The following is a 14,866-nucleotide window of genomic DNA, read 5'->3' on the forward strand; positions in this document are numbered from 1 at the left end:
ATGTCCTGTAAAATGAGAATCTTTCAGCTTCGTCTGCACAAAAGTGTTTTGAAAGCAGGGCGGGGGGGACCTCTCTCTCCAGTGTTTACTGATATCGAATATTTTCTTACAATAAATGCACAGAATCCCATAATCCAAGGTACGGATTGGAAAAAGCCACCCATGCTCTGCACAGAAATTTTGTTCTGTTTTGGGCTTCTTGCCCTTATATCCTTATAGCCTTTCATATCTGACATATATAATAATGGCCATCTCCTTAGGGTCTGTGTGCCCATCTTCTGGATCTTGGCACCTTCAAAAGCATCAGCATCTGTTCAGAATTTCATTCGTTGTAACGGAAGATTTATAGGTCTCAAGCCTCCCTAACCAAGTCCCTAATTAAAGTCTTTCTAATCCCCTGCCTTGAAAATTGTAACAAGATTTGCTGGAAAGTGAGAGCGCACATGGCCAGTGTTTGTGGCCGATACTGCACTGTTTTGAAAACGCAGCCATGAACCTTTCAAACAAGGCACGGAGCACACCTGAGGGGTGGCCAGCTGCTGCCCGAAGCCCCCCAAAGTTAGGAGTTGATGCAAAGGCAGGGGCTGGGCTCAGCCTCCCATCCCCCAGACACAGCCTCTTTCACAGGCTGCCAGAAATCATTTCACCACTTTTAAGGTGCATTGCACTTAGCAGGACAAATGCCAGAGGAGGAATTTTGTGTGCTTGAATAATGTTGTAATTTACCTTATAACTGGTCTCATTACGACGTTGAGTGCTCTGTTGATTTACCTGGCTTTTGATTTAGTGGACTCTTTTTAAACGACTCTTTAGGAACGCAGCCAAGGGACTGCAGGCGAAGGACCTTAAACCTTTTTGGAGCTACAGTCACCTGTTCAGACACCGACTTTTTAAAATGAAGACAGACATCAGACAGCCACACCAGACCAATATACAGAAAGCTGCGACTGAATTAAACTGAGGCATTAGTTCAGAGAAATAATTTCATAATGATACACGCTGCGTCGGTGCTGCTTTGTTTCCTTTTGGGTTTGCCCCTTCTACAAACCTGAATCGCGGGCAAGTATGCGCCTTGTGCTCTGGGCGGACCCCTCGCTGCTGGCTGGGGTCAATGGGCAGCACCTCCTCTCCGCGGCTGGTCCAGACTGGGGTGGGTGCTGGCAGTGAGCTGAATCCCGGCTCTGCTGCGTGACCCTGGGGTCCCACCACGGCAATTTGGGTACTCCCTTCCCACAACAAAACAACCATAAAAAGTGAAAACACTGATACTCTGCATTTCTTCCTGGACACTACCAATGAAATGTGCAGTACAGTGAGTGGTTAAAAAATAAGAGCATGTATAACGCTCTGTTTGTAAAACAGTACTAAAGAATTGGCAAATTTTTATACTTGTGCAGTATAGAGAGACTTGCAAAGGAGCAGTGACAAGGTTTTCTACCAGACAACGTATTTTAGCTCTGGAAATACTTCACGTGTTTCAGACTTCCCCCCGTTGCTGGTACAGAAGGTGGTAACAAGTTTTTTGCCTCACTCAAAAGTGCTTAATGAAGGAAAGGCTGGTAGGGTACAGAGGGACTCAAGCTGGCAGCAGAGCAGACCCTTCTCTGGGGGAAGGGAAACATCAGATTTACGATGTCTGCAGGAGACTGGGACCCGCGGTAGGTATCGGTTCCTACACACTGCGGGGATGGCGGCTTTCACCTCATCCATCCTCCGAGGCGCGGGATCACACCTTCATTTTCAGGCAGTGCAAAACAGTTTTTTCCAGATGTCTATGTTTCGTCTGTAGGAGCGGGGTTGCTGCAGGAGGCTTAGTGGAAGCGGTGACCCAGGAGGACGGATGCGAGGCCCAGGCTGGCTGCATGTGCAGCAGTGCGGCTTCACCCGGCGGCCCAGGGGCCAGCAGCTGAGCCTGTGGTGGTCAGGAGTTAGGAAACGCTGCGCGTGGATCTTCCACTGCAAAAGGGGCTCCTTTCCCTCTCGACAAGCCTGTAAGCTCTACATCCCCTGGAAAGCCTGCTTTTAGCGACAGGCCCCTGTAACTCCTTCTCGTCCTCTCCCCTCTGCCGGTAGTTGGTCCCTGAGTGCGTCTACCCCCGCAGCCAGAGACCTAGACCGATCTGATTTACACCAAAGGCGGCATGTGTTGCTGAGCTGTGGTCACAACCAAGTGCCCTGGGGGCCCAAACATGTCCTTAGCTGTCTCCGCCAACACGCGTGCTACGGAAGCATCTCCTCTTGGATCCAAGGCTCCGTGTCCCAATGCACAGAACAGGTCTGGCAGCAGTGAAGTACCCTTTGCAGCCTCCCTCTCTGTGGTCAGGGACTGGCCTGTTTCGCAGTCCGAGTTCAATGCCGAGAGCACCCTGGTTGCCACATGAAACAAGGGACCCGATGTGAAGTCCTGGACTCCCTGGCTGCAGCATGAGCCCTCTTTTCCAAAATCTCAGCTGCGCTCTTATTTACTTGTCGGGCTGCTGCTATCCCTACCGCTCCTCAGCACCAGCCTGAGTCTTTTCCTTCATTAGTTTCCTCTTGCTCTAGTTCATTAAACTTGCATTTAAATGTGCTATTGGTTCTCCTTAAACGAATAACCTTCCATTGTGTAATATTGAATTCCTTTGTATTAGCCTGTTCCCTCAGCGTCTCCAAATCCTCCTGTAGTCTGGTGCATTCCTGAAATTTATCAGCAGCCTCCCCTCCTATCATGATGTCATCCGCATCTGGACACCCAGCACACTGCGCCAACCTCGGGCTCATTTGTACAAAACTCTTAAACAGAACAAGTCCCGGCACCGAGCCCCGGGAGATCTGGCCTGTTAGCTCTCTTCATGTGCACGGTCCTATTTATTGCACTTCCCTCTTCTCTAACCCAAGTTTATCCTTCTAATATCGATACTCCAATACTTGTATACTTTTTACTGACCTCATTTTCTGATGCAGAGTCAGTAACCGTGTTAAACTCCAGCAAATACAAAACCATCGCTTTAAACTTTTCTGGGCTCGCCTTCACAAACTTTATGAATAGGATTTGGACTACTCTAGCAGCAATTTTGACTACGGCCCCTTGTGCCAGATGCTTGCAAACACCAGTCCCCACTCTCCCTTTCCCCGGTACTTTCAGCACAATAGGACAACCCAGGGGATGAGAGGTATTGAGGGAGAAAGGAAATATTTTCCAGGTGATGAAATGAGGTGCCAAGGTTTTATTCACTCGTGGCTATGCACTATTGAGGAGCATCCTTTACATTTCATGTAAAGTAGGTAATGATGAACTACAGCCCAATGGTGTAAAGCAACACACTCTCCTCCCCTCTTATTTTCACCAAACATTGAGCTGCTCAGTCTTTCCAAAGACAGTGGCCTTGGACAGGGATGAAACTTGGAGCTTTTCAGCCTAAAAGATGCAATGACAGGAAACTGCGTGCTCTTGGAAATGAAGGGTTATGATGGAGATGCTGAATGCAGGTGTCTCCAGCTGCCTGCAGTGTACTACTTCAATAGCGATGGCAAGTTTCAGGTACAGTATTCAGTGGTACCTAGATCATGGCTGAACTGCACCAGCTGCGGAGTCGGGGGCACCTCAGGAGTGGGCTGGCTTTGATCCTAACTCCCAGTCCAACTTTGTGCAACCCTGCCTGCTCCAGCTGTGCAGGGATGCCACGGACCTCAGCTAAATCCCGTTTCTCACAGAAACGCCCCATGGATAAGGTGTTTCTGAGAAGCCCTTCGATCAGCTTGGCAGAGCCAGAAGCTTCTCTTTACCAGGGGGATCATGAAAGGCTGGCAATGGCTTTTAACATATACCTTTTCTTCTTCACTGCTTGAATTGTATCTCCCTCATTCTTTTCACACCGTATTTCATGCACAATGGGCGTTTTCTTTGTAGGGATGATTTGGCTGAGGGAACTAGCATCCTGAAACAGATTGCCAGACTCCTATAGTTCGGTCAAGGATGTAGGTGTTTGGTTCTTCATGCAACAAAATGACATATGAGCCCAACGCCTTTGTTCCATTAGCTAATGGCAGCATTCCTGTTTTGTGACATCCCTGCATGCTGAAATAGCTATCTTGAAGAACAAATGCTGAAAATTAAAATCTTCTTGAGTCAAGCTTCCTCATTAGCAGCCTGCCTGGCTAGACTCTACCTTATTATCTTTCACTGGTGTGTAGCTGTAAAGAGAAAACCAAGGAGAAAAATAGGCAATTAGAATGCCTTAAATTGATTTCCAAATGAGTATGCAGAACCAGAAAGCCTCAGGAAGAACCCCATCTCTTCTCTTGCATCTGTTGCTGTATGTGAGAGTACAGATTCACTAGCAATTAGAACAAGACACATTTGCAAACATTAGTAGGGTCAAACTTCTATCCAGGATCCCTCAGTCAAGTCTCTGAAAACCAAATGTGTTAAGTCATTGCAGTTGCTTGGCACTCATTGCAGAGCAGGACTTTTCAAAAGCCATGCAAAAGTTTTTCAGGATGAACTCCTCAGCCCCAGCAGTTCAAACATGAGACTCTCAGCTCTGCAAAACCAGAGAAGCCCTTTCCTTGTCGTTAAGAAAAATGCCAAAAGCACCTCATGATTCCTCTGCTCTAAACCGTGTTCCAGTGCAACAGTGAAACTACAAGCGTGATGAAACCACACAACCGCCTGACACCAGGCTCTGGGTCTGCTCTGTGGCTCAGGTCTCATCAACAGACTGTTCCACCTCAAGTTAATGCAGATATATCAAATGCAAGCCTGGAACAGTTAAAGAAAACCATGAAGATGATACAAATTAATCTTTTCCTCTTTTTTTGCTTCCTCTACCTACTCCCTTCCTCCCAAGAGTCCAATTAAATTTATTTTCAGGTTGCTTTTTAAACACACTAAGTAAATTACAAAATTATAGGAGCCTCTCAACCGTGGTGTGTGAGAAGGAGGCTCCCCACAGACATGTGTGTGGTGCAAGGGAAAACAAACTGCACAGACAGATACATGCAGACAGTAATGCCTTTGTTAAGCTAAGAGGTAGAGCAATGGCAGGACAACCTCCCCGACCTACCGATGCAGGCTGGATCTATCCACCAAGCTTATTCTGGAGAAGGAAGATGTGAAAAGACAGACCAAAGACTAGGGCTGAAAACTGGTTCACGGGACACTTTGGGACTTCTGCTGAAGAATCCATCAGTAGAGGTGAGTCTTTGAGATTAAAGTCACTTGCATTTACTGCTGAAGGGCTGCTGCTTGCTTGCTGCCCAGCATTGATGCATTGAGCAGTCCATAAGAGCTGTGCCACAACGAAATACTTTTCTTGGTGTTTCTCAAGTTACATGAGTCAAAGCTGTCAAGTCTGGAAGTCTGGGATTTGGCTCCAAGTTTTGCTGGCTGCGCTCCAATAAGTGGATGCAGACCGATTTTAGAGAAGTGGCCAGCAACCTCTAGCAGGAGAAAGAAAGGCCATTCCCACCCACACAGAGCCTCTGCTCCCACCCCTAGAAAGCTCCTCCACTTGTCGCTGGGCTGCAGAGGTCCAATGCTGCATGGAGGTCTGGAGCACCTCGTTTGGAGGCTACTGTCTCTGGTCACTGCTTTCTGAATGCCAACAGGTATAGAATGACCCAAGGGATTTGACAGAAAGAGGCCCCAGAAATTGTGCACGCACAGGCACATACACACACGCGCATAACTATCTCCTCCATTTGGAGTTCATGGCTGGCTAGACTTCGTGACCTCAGGGTAAAAATTTGTCTTGAGGAGGGATCTGAAGGTGGTTCAGGGTGGCTGCTGCCTGGGTACAAAGCCCAGTAAAAGACTCCTCTTATATCCTGGGATTGGCTTGGATGAACAGACAAGTTAGGGTTTAACGCTGGTATCGGTGGTAGATCAGAGGAGGGAAAAGGCAGGGTAGTACGAGATCAGCTTGGGATAAGCATGGAGGGGCCAAAGCATGAGCTCCCAGCTCAGTGATGAGGGTCTTTCAGCAACGTTGGTGCGAAGGTCTGGCGTGGGGCAGGAGTAGGCAGGGGAAGGGCTGCCAGGCTCTTGGTTCACGGACCCAGCCACAACGCTGGGTCTGGTACAGCAGTCCCATGGACTTTGATGATTCAGAAGTGGCGAGGAGGGGAACGTCTTGCTGAGATGAAACATCCTGTCCTGCTAGGAGCACGGGAACGTGTTGCTTCTGATGGTCGGCACTACTGGCCGGCAAATCTGGCAAAAAGTGGTTAATGAGGGCCTTGACATGAAGTCTGTCCTGACCCAGCCATCTCCACGGCTACTGAAATACCGTCCATAGGTTATCACAGTAAATGCTACCTGGGGTAGTTTTCTCTTAACGGCTTTTTCTCCTCCCTTCACCCAGTTAAAAGTTCAGTAGAAACCACAAACTCTCTTCAGAGGGCGAAGGCTCCAAACGCCCAAGACATTTGTTTGAAGTCAGACTAAACGGACTGCTGTCAGAAACCCCTCCACCTTCCAACACCCGCACTGATGAATTAGCCTGTCAGGTGAAGACTGCATCCCCGGTGGCAGACGTTGGGATGATGGTGTTCGACAATAACTGCACCGCAAATAAATCCTTTCTATGACAGTGATTTCTGTCTCGTCTGGAAGATTTAAGACTAAGCCATTAAGGAAACTTTTATTTCCCATACTACTGAAACACAATTTTAGAAAATGGGCACTGCGTACCTTGAAAGAGGGGATTTTTTGGTTGGTTATTACGACTGGATGCGGGATTTTACTTATTTGTTAGCTTCCACCGCCCCCTTCTGGCTTGTGTAAAAATACCGGTTTTCACAAGAAACTTCCTGCAATTCCCTTAGAAATAAAATAGTAAGGCAACCCCCCCCCATATTTATTGATGTTGACTCTGACCTACTTGAACGCATCCGTCACTCAAACAGAACCCGAGACCATTTTTGGAAATCGCGGATGCTGAATTAGAAGGGAAAGGATGCAGGTGCTGCTTCTGGTTGAGTTAAAAGGGCGGGTGGCGTGTGAAACTGTGCTGGCATGGAGAGTTGTACGGTGGTTCTCTCTCTCTGCCTTTGTCTCCCTAGCACTAGTTTAGAGCTGTTTCAATCATAACGCTGTGCTAAGAAACTTAGTTCTATCGATTAAGTTCCACGCTAATCACCTCTGACAGCGCGACTGTGCTTTCCATCGACAGGATTAATAACAAGCATTCAAGCAGTTCACGCACTGGAAGACAGGCAAAGCAAAGAACTGATAGCCAGGCTCTGGCAGGGCAACTCATGGGGCAATGTAAAGGGGTAGAGCAGGAGGTGGGACTCATTCAAACCAGTACCAAGCCAGAATACCAAGCCAGAGCTTTGAGCAGGAGAGAAGCCCCTGTAGATGTATTTCCTATACTCAGAAGTGCACATATTTGCATAAGATTGCAGTAATCAAGAGGACGAGAAGAAAATTGAGTGACGGGTTATGGAATTACACCGAAGTTAACCAACTAACTTCTAGAGTGACCACTCCTGAATAGAGCAAAAAATCACACTGTATTTTCCTGAAAAAAATTGAAACACAAGTGAAGCAATCCCTAAAGTGAAGTGCCACTCAAACAAAAGTGGGATGATCAAGTCTCAGGTTAAAAATGAAGTCCTTCCTTCACGCTTTGTGTAAATGACACCATCAAGCCCCCATATACCCAAGATTTTAAGTTAGCAGGCTTACCACCTTGATGAAAGTTCTGCCTCCTTGTAAGTAAAAGGTACCATTTCTTTCCTCCCAAGTCACTTCGGGGAGGTCCTAGGACCTTCCTCCTTACACACTGGCTTTAGCCCCATCTCACTATTCTTGTCATCTATCCTCACTTCCTTCCATTCTCAGTGATGGCAAAACCTTTTCCCTTGTCAGTCTCTTAACTAATGGGTAAAGGGGCTCTTTCCCTCTCTCTGAATAACCTGTATCTTCTTCTCCAGCATCCTGCTCAGGGCCCATAATGTGATACCAATAACGATTATCTATTTGTTGCTCCTATACTCTTCTTTTTATTCCCTTCTGACTGATCATTTTGGTTGCCCAGCTTGAGATCTATCAAGAGACTGAAGGCTTGTACAGTGAGTACTTAGCATTTTTTGGAAACCAAGCTCCTACTCACAAAGCAAACATCTTAAAAACCGTAGCATTTAAAATCACCAGTCAGTTCTGGTGAAGACCCCCTCCAACTGGGAATAGAAATTGTTGTATGGGCAAAACCGTGGAAATTATTAGTCTTCCTCCTTCAGCTGCCTGACGTCTCTCAAGTTCTTAGGTCCTGCCTTGAGTTTTGATATTCTCATTGAAATTTGCGTAATATGAAACTGATTAACTCTGCTGTATTCCAGACTCAAAAGCAGCTCCCATTTTTTCTTTCTCTTAAGAAGAGATAAAGTTCCCACATTTTTTATGCCTTGGAAAAGTATCAAACCAGAAAAGGAGGGATGCAAAGTAAAAGAGCTGGGAGATGTCTGGGACTCAAAACAGGACTGGCAGGTAACAAGACAGACTATAGAGAGGCCTTTGTTTTTCATGTTTTCCTTGGGTTGCTAGAGGGCTCTTTATCTGGTGTCCTCCCTCCAAGATTTCTCCTTTAGCTGAACTGGCAGCACATGTGCTGAATTCAGCTTGCCCAAAAGAAGCTCAGCCACAAGCAGCTGCTCAGTCACCCTCTTCACATGATCACTGGATGAGTCTGTCTCTCATGGAATTTGTGTCCCATCTTTAAAAATAAATACAACACAAATGAAGTCTTGACTATAGTCACCAACCCTGACCCACACGCAGACGTGACTATGCTTGAGTCAACAGCTACAAGATCAGCAGGCTGCAGTTTCAAAGAGGCCCTAGACACCCAGGTTACTCAGAGGAGAACACAAGCAGGAGGCTAGGGCGATGAAATGATCTACAAGATGGCTTGCAGGAAGACCAGCTGATGAGGGAGACCTCCTGATGTCCCAGGGTGGCTCCAGGTGGCTTGCTATGAGTGCAGGGTCTGGCTTCAACCTGCGTCAAAGCAGCATGTTGTGCTTAGGGGATGTACCTCCACACTGAGCGTTGGGTAGCACAGGACCCACAAACTTGGCTTAGGGCTCCTTCAAGATAACTGCAAGCAGCCTCCTGATTTTCCCCAATGGACTGGGAGTCACTAGCTCCCTCTGCTAACCATGGCAGGCAGCAAAGGAGACAGGTACAGGGTAAAACAAAAAGAGCAGGAATTAACACCTTCAAACAGTAAACCCTTTCCTGCCACACCGGTGAACCAGAGGTGGAAGCCGTGGAGAGCTGCACTGACCCCGCAGCATGGCACAGCCTGCATTTTCCACCCCACTGGGCAATGCAGTACGGCGTGGGGGGGGGCGAGGGTAGAGGGAATGTTTTTGCTGGGTCTCAGGCAAAATTAAGTTTCCCCAGATGCTTTCATTTTCTCCCCCAGCCTTCTGCCTCTGAAGACACTTCCTGGGGCTGACCAGAACATGGAAAGTTCTGCAGTTCTAGATATCTCCGCTCCCGTGCCCCGAGGTAGCTGCCTCTAGGGCAGGCTTGCTTTAAGAAGCCTTTCCCCAATTCTCCAGCAGCGAACTCCCATCGCTCACTGTGCTGGTACGTCTGAATTGGCAGAGTGAGTTACGTGCGTGTCAAGAAGAGAGACTCTCACGCTGCCGAGTACTAGATCAGTGACTTGGGCTGGCTCTGCGTTACAGCTGAGCTATAACCTCGTTCTCCCACCTCACCTGCCATTTCCAAGTAATTGCTTTTGGACAGATGATAAGCTAGTAGTGTGGTTATGTGAAAGCTTGGCTTTCTTCCCACTCCCCCCAAAAGAAATCTGCTTCAGGTTATACAGAGATAGCTTATTTTTCTCTGCCCTGCTTCCCTTCCAGCACTACAAACCAGTTTACACAGAAGCTGATTGCTTCAACAACTGGAGAACTTCTCTGGCTAACGACTACTTACACCTGTGTCTCTTGACATGCGAGTGGGCACAGTTGGACCAAAGCAGAGAGGCACCTTTGTGTGATGGCTGTTCTCAGGATAACGCGACACCGCATGTGCAATGCAACAACAGGCAAACGTGCAGAGATCCTGCTTGATGTTACTGGCAGAGCCCATCCTGGTCAGGAAAAACCTCTTCTAATGCAAGCAGGGCCAGACTTGATAGCAGAGCTAGGCAGAAATGCGTGGCATTTTGACTGTCTGAAATTGTTTCTTTCAAGGCTTGTGTTCCTGAGATGGGTTGTTAAAAATGTGATTTCCCTCAATAGTTCCAGGCATTCAGGTCATCTTAAAAGGCTTATTTTCTAAAAATGTTATTGAATGTTTTGTTTTGTTTTTTAAGTAAGATTTCCATGTGCGGGTTTTTGCTCTGAAGTTTGCACACGTTAAGGGCATCACAAACCTAAGTTGCTGTGAGCAGCAGATTTCTTTCCCCCCCTCCTTTACTTCTAAGCTCCTACAATATACATAAGCTTAAAACACTTCAAGATACTTATTTCTTAAATTTTAGCATCCTTCACTACAACATCCAATTCCTAACAAATGCACCGATATCCCCATGTGTTGCTTTCAACTCTCAACCCTCCATCTATTCCAATACCAAAAATAATGTAAAAGGACTTAGCAGAATTACAACTACCCATGCACAGGTAGGAAGGTAATGTGAAAGCCTCCAGCTAGGATATTTTTAAAAATTAGATTTTTTTTTTAGTAACTCGAAATATTTTACTATTTTCTCACTGTGAAAAGTTTATGCCAAAAACTGAAAGGTACCTATAAGCAAGGCAAAACCACTACAGCCAGAGGGTAGAAGTCTCAAAGCCAATAAATCTTGTTTTCTTTCAGCTCTTTCCTAGAACTTGATAGAATTGCACGTTTGTCTGTTTGGTTTTTTTTTTTAAAATTGCAGATTGCCTACAGTTGCTTTAGTTGCATTTGGATAGGGATAAATATGTACTAGACCATGTCTGTGTCAACTATCTTGCTCATGACACTCAAATGGAAAAATTATCTCCTACAGCTAGGATAAACTTCGTTCAGCTGGGATCAAGATAAGCAACAGACTTATATTCAAAGGACTGTCATGGAAAAGTCAATATCGTGGTAAAGGGAGAAGGTACTCTGGGAACCAGAAGCTGTGGGAGGAAGTGCATACATAGCTGTGTTCCTGCAGATGAGTTTGGAATTCAATGGCAAGAGGAGGCAGCAACCAGCGATTACATGCAGGGGAGACAACAGCTCATCTTCCTCTACTGAGCACATGTGGCATAGAGGTTTTCCCCAAGGGAGCATCTTGACTGAGAATTCCCAGATCTGTCCTTCAAATAGGCAATAGATGATTACAATAAATACAAAACATACATACATGCACTTACAAGACCCTTACAGGTCTGCTCATCCATTAACATCCCCCAGCCTTCCAGCCCAAATGGCCAGGAATTCATTTTCAACAGACTTTTGAAGTAGTTATCTATAATTTGCTTCCACACAACATGTGTTTACTTTGCAAAATCAAATTCATGCTTAGAACCCTGAGCAAAACACAGCAAAACACTGAGGGCCCATGGAAAAAACTAGATGTGTACATTATAGAGAAACAATGGAAAGTAGTTCTACAAATAAGAATTACAATATTTTATTTTGTGTACTGCTTGCTTAAAGCTACATGAACATTATAACCAAAGCCCTTTCTATTCTTACTACTTTTGTCAGGAGAAGAGGAAATAAACATGGTTTACTGCTAGAGGAATAAAGGCAGGGCCATAAATACTTACCATGCATCATAGTTACAGAAAATAGTATCTCCTCTTCTTAGAGCAGAGGATGATTCTTACAGCTTAGTAATGCAAAAAGGCTAAGTATTCCTCAAACCTGCTTTTTTCTGAGCAATTTAGAGGCTTTCCATTGCCAATTACGATCTCAAGTTGAAAGCATGGTGGAGGACAGGAGGAGACTACAATAAGGAGAAATCTCAGCTGCAGTTTTGCTAAAACCTGGTCAGGAATGGGAGAATAAAGTAGAATTTGTCAACTCAACTGTGGAGTGCTCTCTCATTATTCTGTTCAAGGCATCCGGTTTTCACAACCTCTGCTGTAAAACATTTTGATCAAAACTATGTTTTTGGTCAATGAAATAGTGAATAGGTCTTTCAGTGCAATTCCCTATTTGAGAAGGATTTTGTTAGCAATTGGCTGAGCAAATTCCCACTCACAGTAACAGCTGTGAACCCTGCTGAGGGCATCTGTTGGGTAGTTAATACTTGTTGGGAAGTATCTCGTTTTAAGTGTGTTTTGTTTACAAAAGGAATTCCTACGCTTTTTAACACAGTGTTAAAGATATTGCACCTTCTGTTTGTTTACATATAACGTTTGATCCATGTTGTATTTGTTCACTTGTACTGACTTTCCTCCCTACAGGGGGCTCACATATTGAAGGGCTTTTTTGATTGCCTTCAGGTTTCAATTGAGTTATTAGAATAACAGCCTAGATACAAAAAGGTTATTAAATGAAGTGTTACAAGAGACTTGCTGGCCCTTTCTAGCCAACAAAAATAAGGAGACACTCCATGGAAGCTAAAATTCAAATGGATGTCAGAGTAAGCAGGACCTACAAGAATAGCTTCTGCACCAGTAGTGAGAGCAGAACAACCACCTTTCCTCCTGTGGCTATCACTTTTTAAGGAGCACTGTCCGCCCAAACTCTACTGTCTACTCCACATACTCCACACTAAATTCCTTTGCCCTGCAGGAGCTGTTGGAACCACATTAATACTTTGGGTCATGTGAAGGGATGTAAGTGTGAAACACATGCAAGCCTCTATCAAGTCTTCTCCCCATATAAAACCCAGGGATACAGAGCTCTGCAAAAGTGGGAAAAGAGGTCACGACAGAGCATCTTTGTTAATAGCACATCTCCAAAGCCTCTAAGGAAGTCTATACTGTCATTTAAACAGTAAGCCCTTCCCCCGGTCTGACTCACCATCATTCATGTGGTAAATATGCAAACAAAGGTGGTTCAGGTGTGAACAGCCCCAACCTCCAGTGATAAGGAACCCTTCAGTGTACCCTATATGAGCAAGGCAGAGGTGCACATCAGTGTAGGGATGGAGGATGATCCCAGGAATGCACTGCCTAGCTCACCAACAGATCTGAGGCCAGTTCTTCCTCAAAGTAATCTGAATGCCTTGAGACAGCAATAAGGTTGCAGAAGAGTATGGAGATAATACAGCTTAGGCCTACTCTCTAACATGCACAAATGGGCGTAAGTAAGAGCAGTATGTAGAGTCTACAGAAGTTGACCCCCATGACTAACAGCTGTTTAACTACCTATGTGAATATTAAAATTCTTGCTTAAATACCTGCAGAACTAGTGTCCAGTCTGAAAAGGTTCCCGACTGCAGAGTTCCCTTGTGCAGACATGTTTTAAAAGGAGACTGAAAAATGTTTAGGCCCGCACTCTCTTGTGGACACGTGGTAGGAGGACATTTATAATACAGGTTGGCTCAAGTGGATGCTGCTCATCAAGAAAATACATGCTTCCTGTGTACGTACAAAAGCAACGGCATGTTTTTGGACAACCACTCAGAAATTTTAGGAAGAAAACAGGAGATACCACACAGCTGAATTCTGATGGTATGTGTCAGCAAGCTCAGTTTGAAATTAAAAACACTGTTGTAAACACTCACATTCATGGAAGAGTGCTACAGATTTAATGTAAAGTATGCAAGGATTTAATTTTGGCTTCCATTAGCAAATTAATACCTTGTGTAGTAAAATGTCTTCCAGCAGTTACATGAACACAGAAGTTTAGAATAGCAGCAGAAGAAACCAGTGTAATAATTACCAGAACTCCTTTTTTGCAGGATCTCTCCTTTTCCCTGTGTTCTTCCATCAAACCACGTAGGAAATCTAGCAGATGTTTAGCTTGTATGCTTATTAAACATGGTCCAAATAGGTCAGTATTGTTAGTATGTTACTTTGGTGAAGACATATTGCCTGTTCACATCTTGCTCCTTCGTCCTATCCCAATTCTGAAATTGTTTTCCAAATATGTTTTCAAAGAGACATGATTACCATTTCAGAAATATGTATCTGACATAGCAGCTCACAAAAGTACACATTTACTTAATACCAAATAAAACTAAGCTCCTTCTGGGTGTAAATTGCAGATCCAAGGCCTAAATCTGTGTTTATGTAAGCTGAGCTGGTCCTCCAGACTTACACTGACATGAAATGACAATAGAATGAGATTCTTACAATATAATTTATTCACCTGCACACCAGACATGTTACCATTCTAGTCTGTTTTAAGAGCCAGGGATTGTGATGGTACTTAGCGTATATTGTACTGAAATCCACAATACATTAAAGCTTTCTACGGGAAGATACTTAAAATCTGTATTGTTACCTGTAAACCACTGTGATTTGGTAGCGCTACCCCTTTACAGGGCTGAGTGACATGAATGAATAGAAAGCAGACTTTCCTGTTATTCATAGTTTTGAAGTGACTGAAACTCAAAAGCCAGGTAAGTCACCTGAATCAGACTTCTGCAGTCTTCAAAATAAAGTTCTAGCTGAAACTAGACCTTTGCCTGTATATTGAAAATATTGTAAGAAAGCAGGCGCTCTAGAGAACTAACTCCACTTTTGAAAGGCTTGTATCTGTGTGTAGGATCTACACATTTGCCATCCCACTAACCTCACAGTCTTAATGCTGAGGATTAATATACGTACACTATAAATTCTGTATACATGGATACGATTGTATCTCATACAGCTGTATTACGGTAACACTATCACTTTCATACTGCTAGTTTAATTTCTGATTTTGTCTCGTTTTCTGCCCAATGTCAAAGATGTGATGTATAGGTGAAGGATGACCAACTCTAAGCTT

Source organism: Fulmarus glacialis, unplaced genomic scaffold (genome assembly GCF_000690835.1).
Source record: "Fulmarus glacialis isolate BGI_N327 unplaced genomic scaffold, ASM69083v1 scaffold24227, whole genome shotgun sequence".
In the NCBI taxonomy this organism is placed as follows: Eukaryota; Metazoa; Chordata; class Aves; order Procellariiformes; family Procellariidae; genus Fulmarus; species Fulmarus glacialis.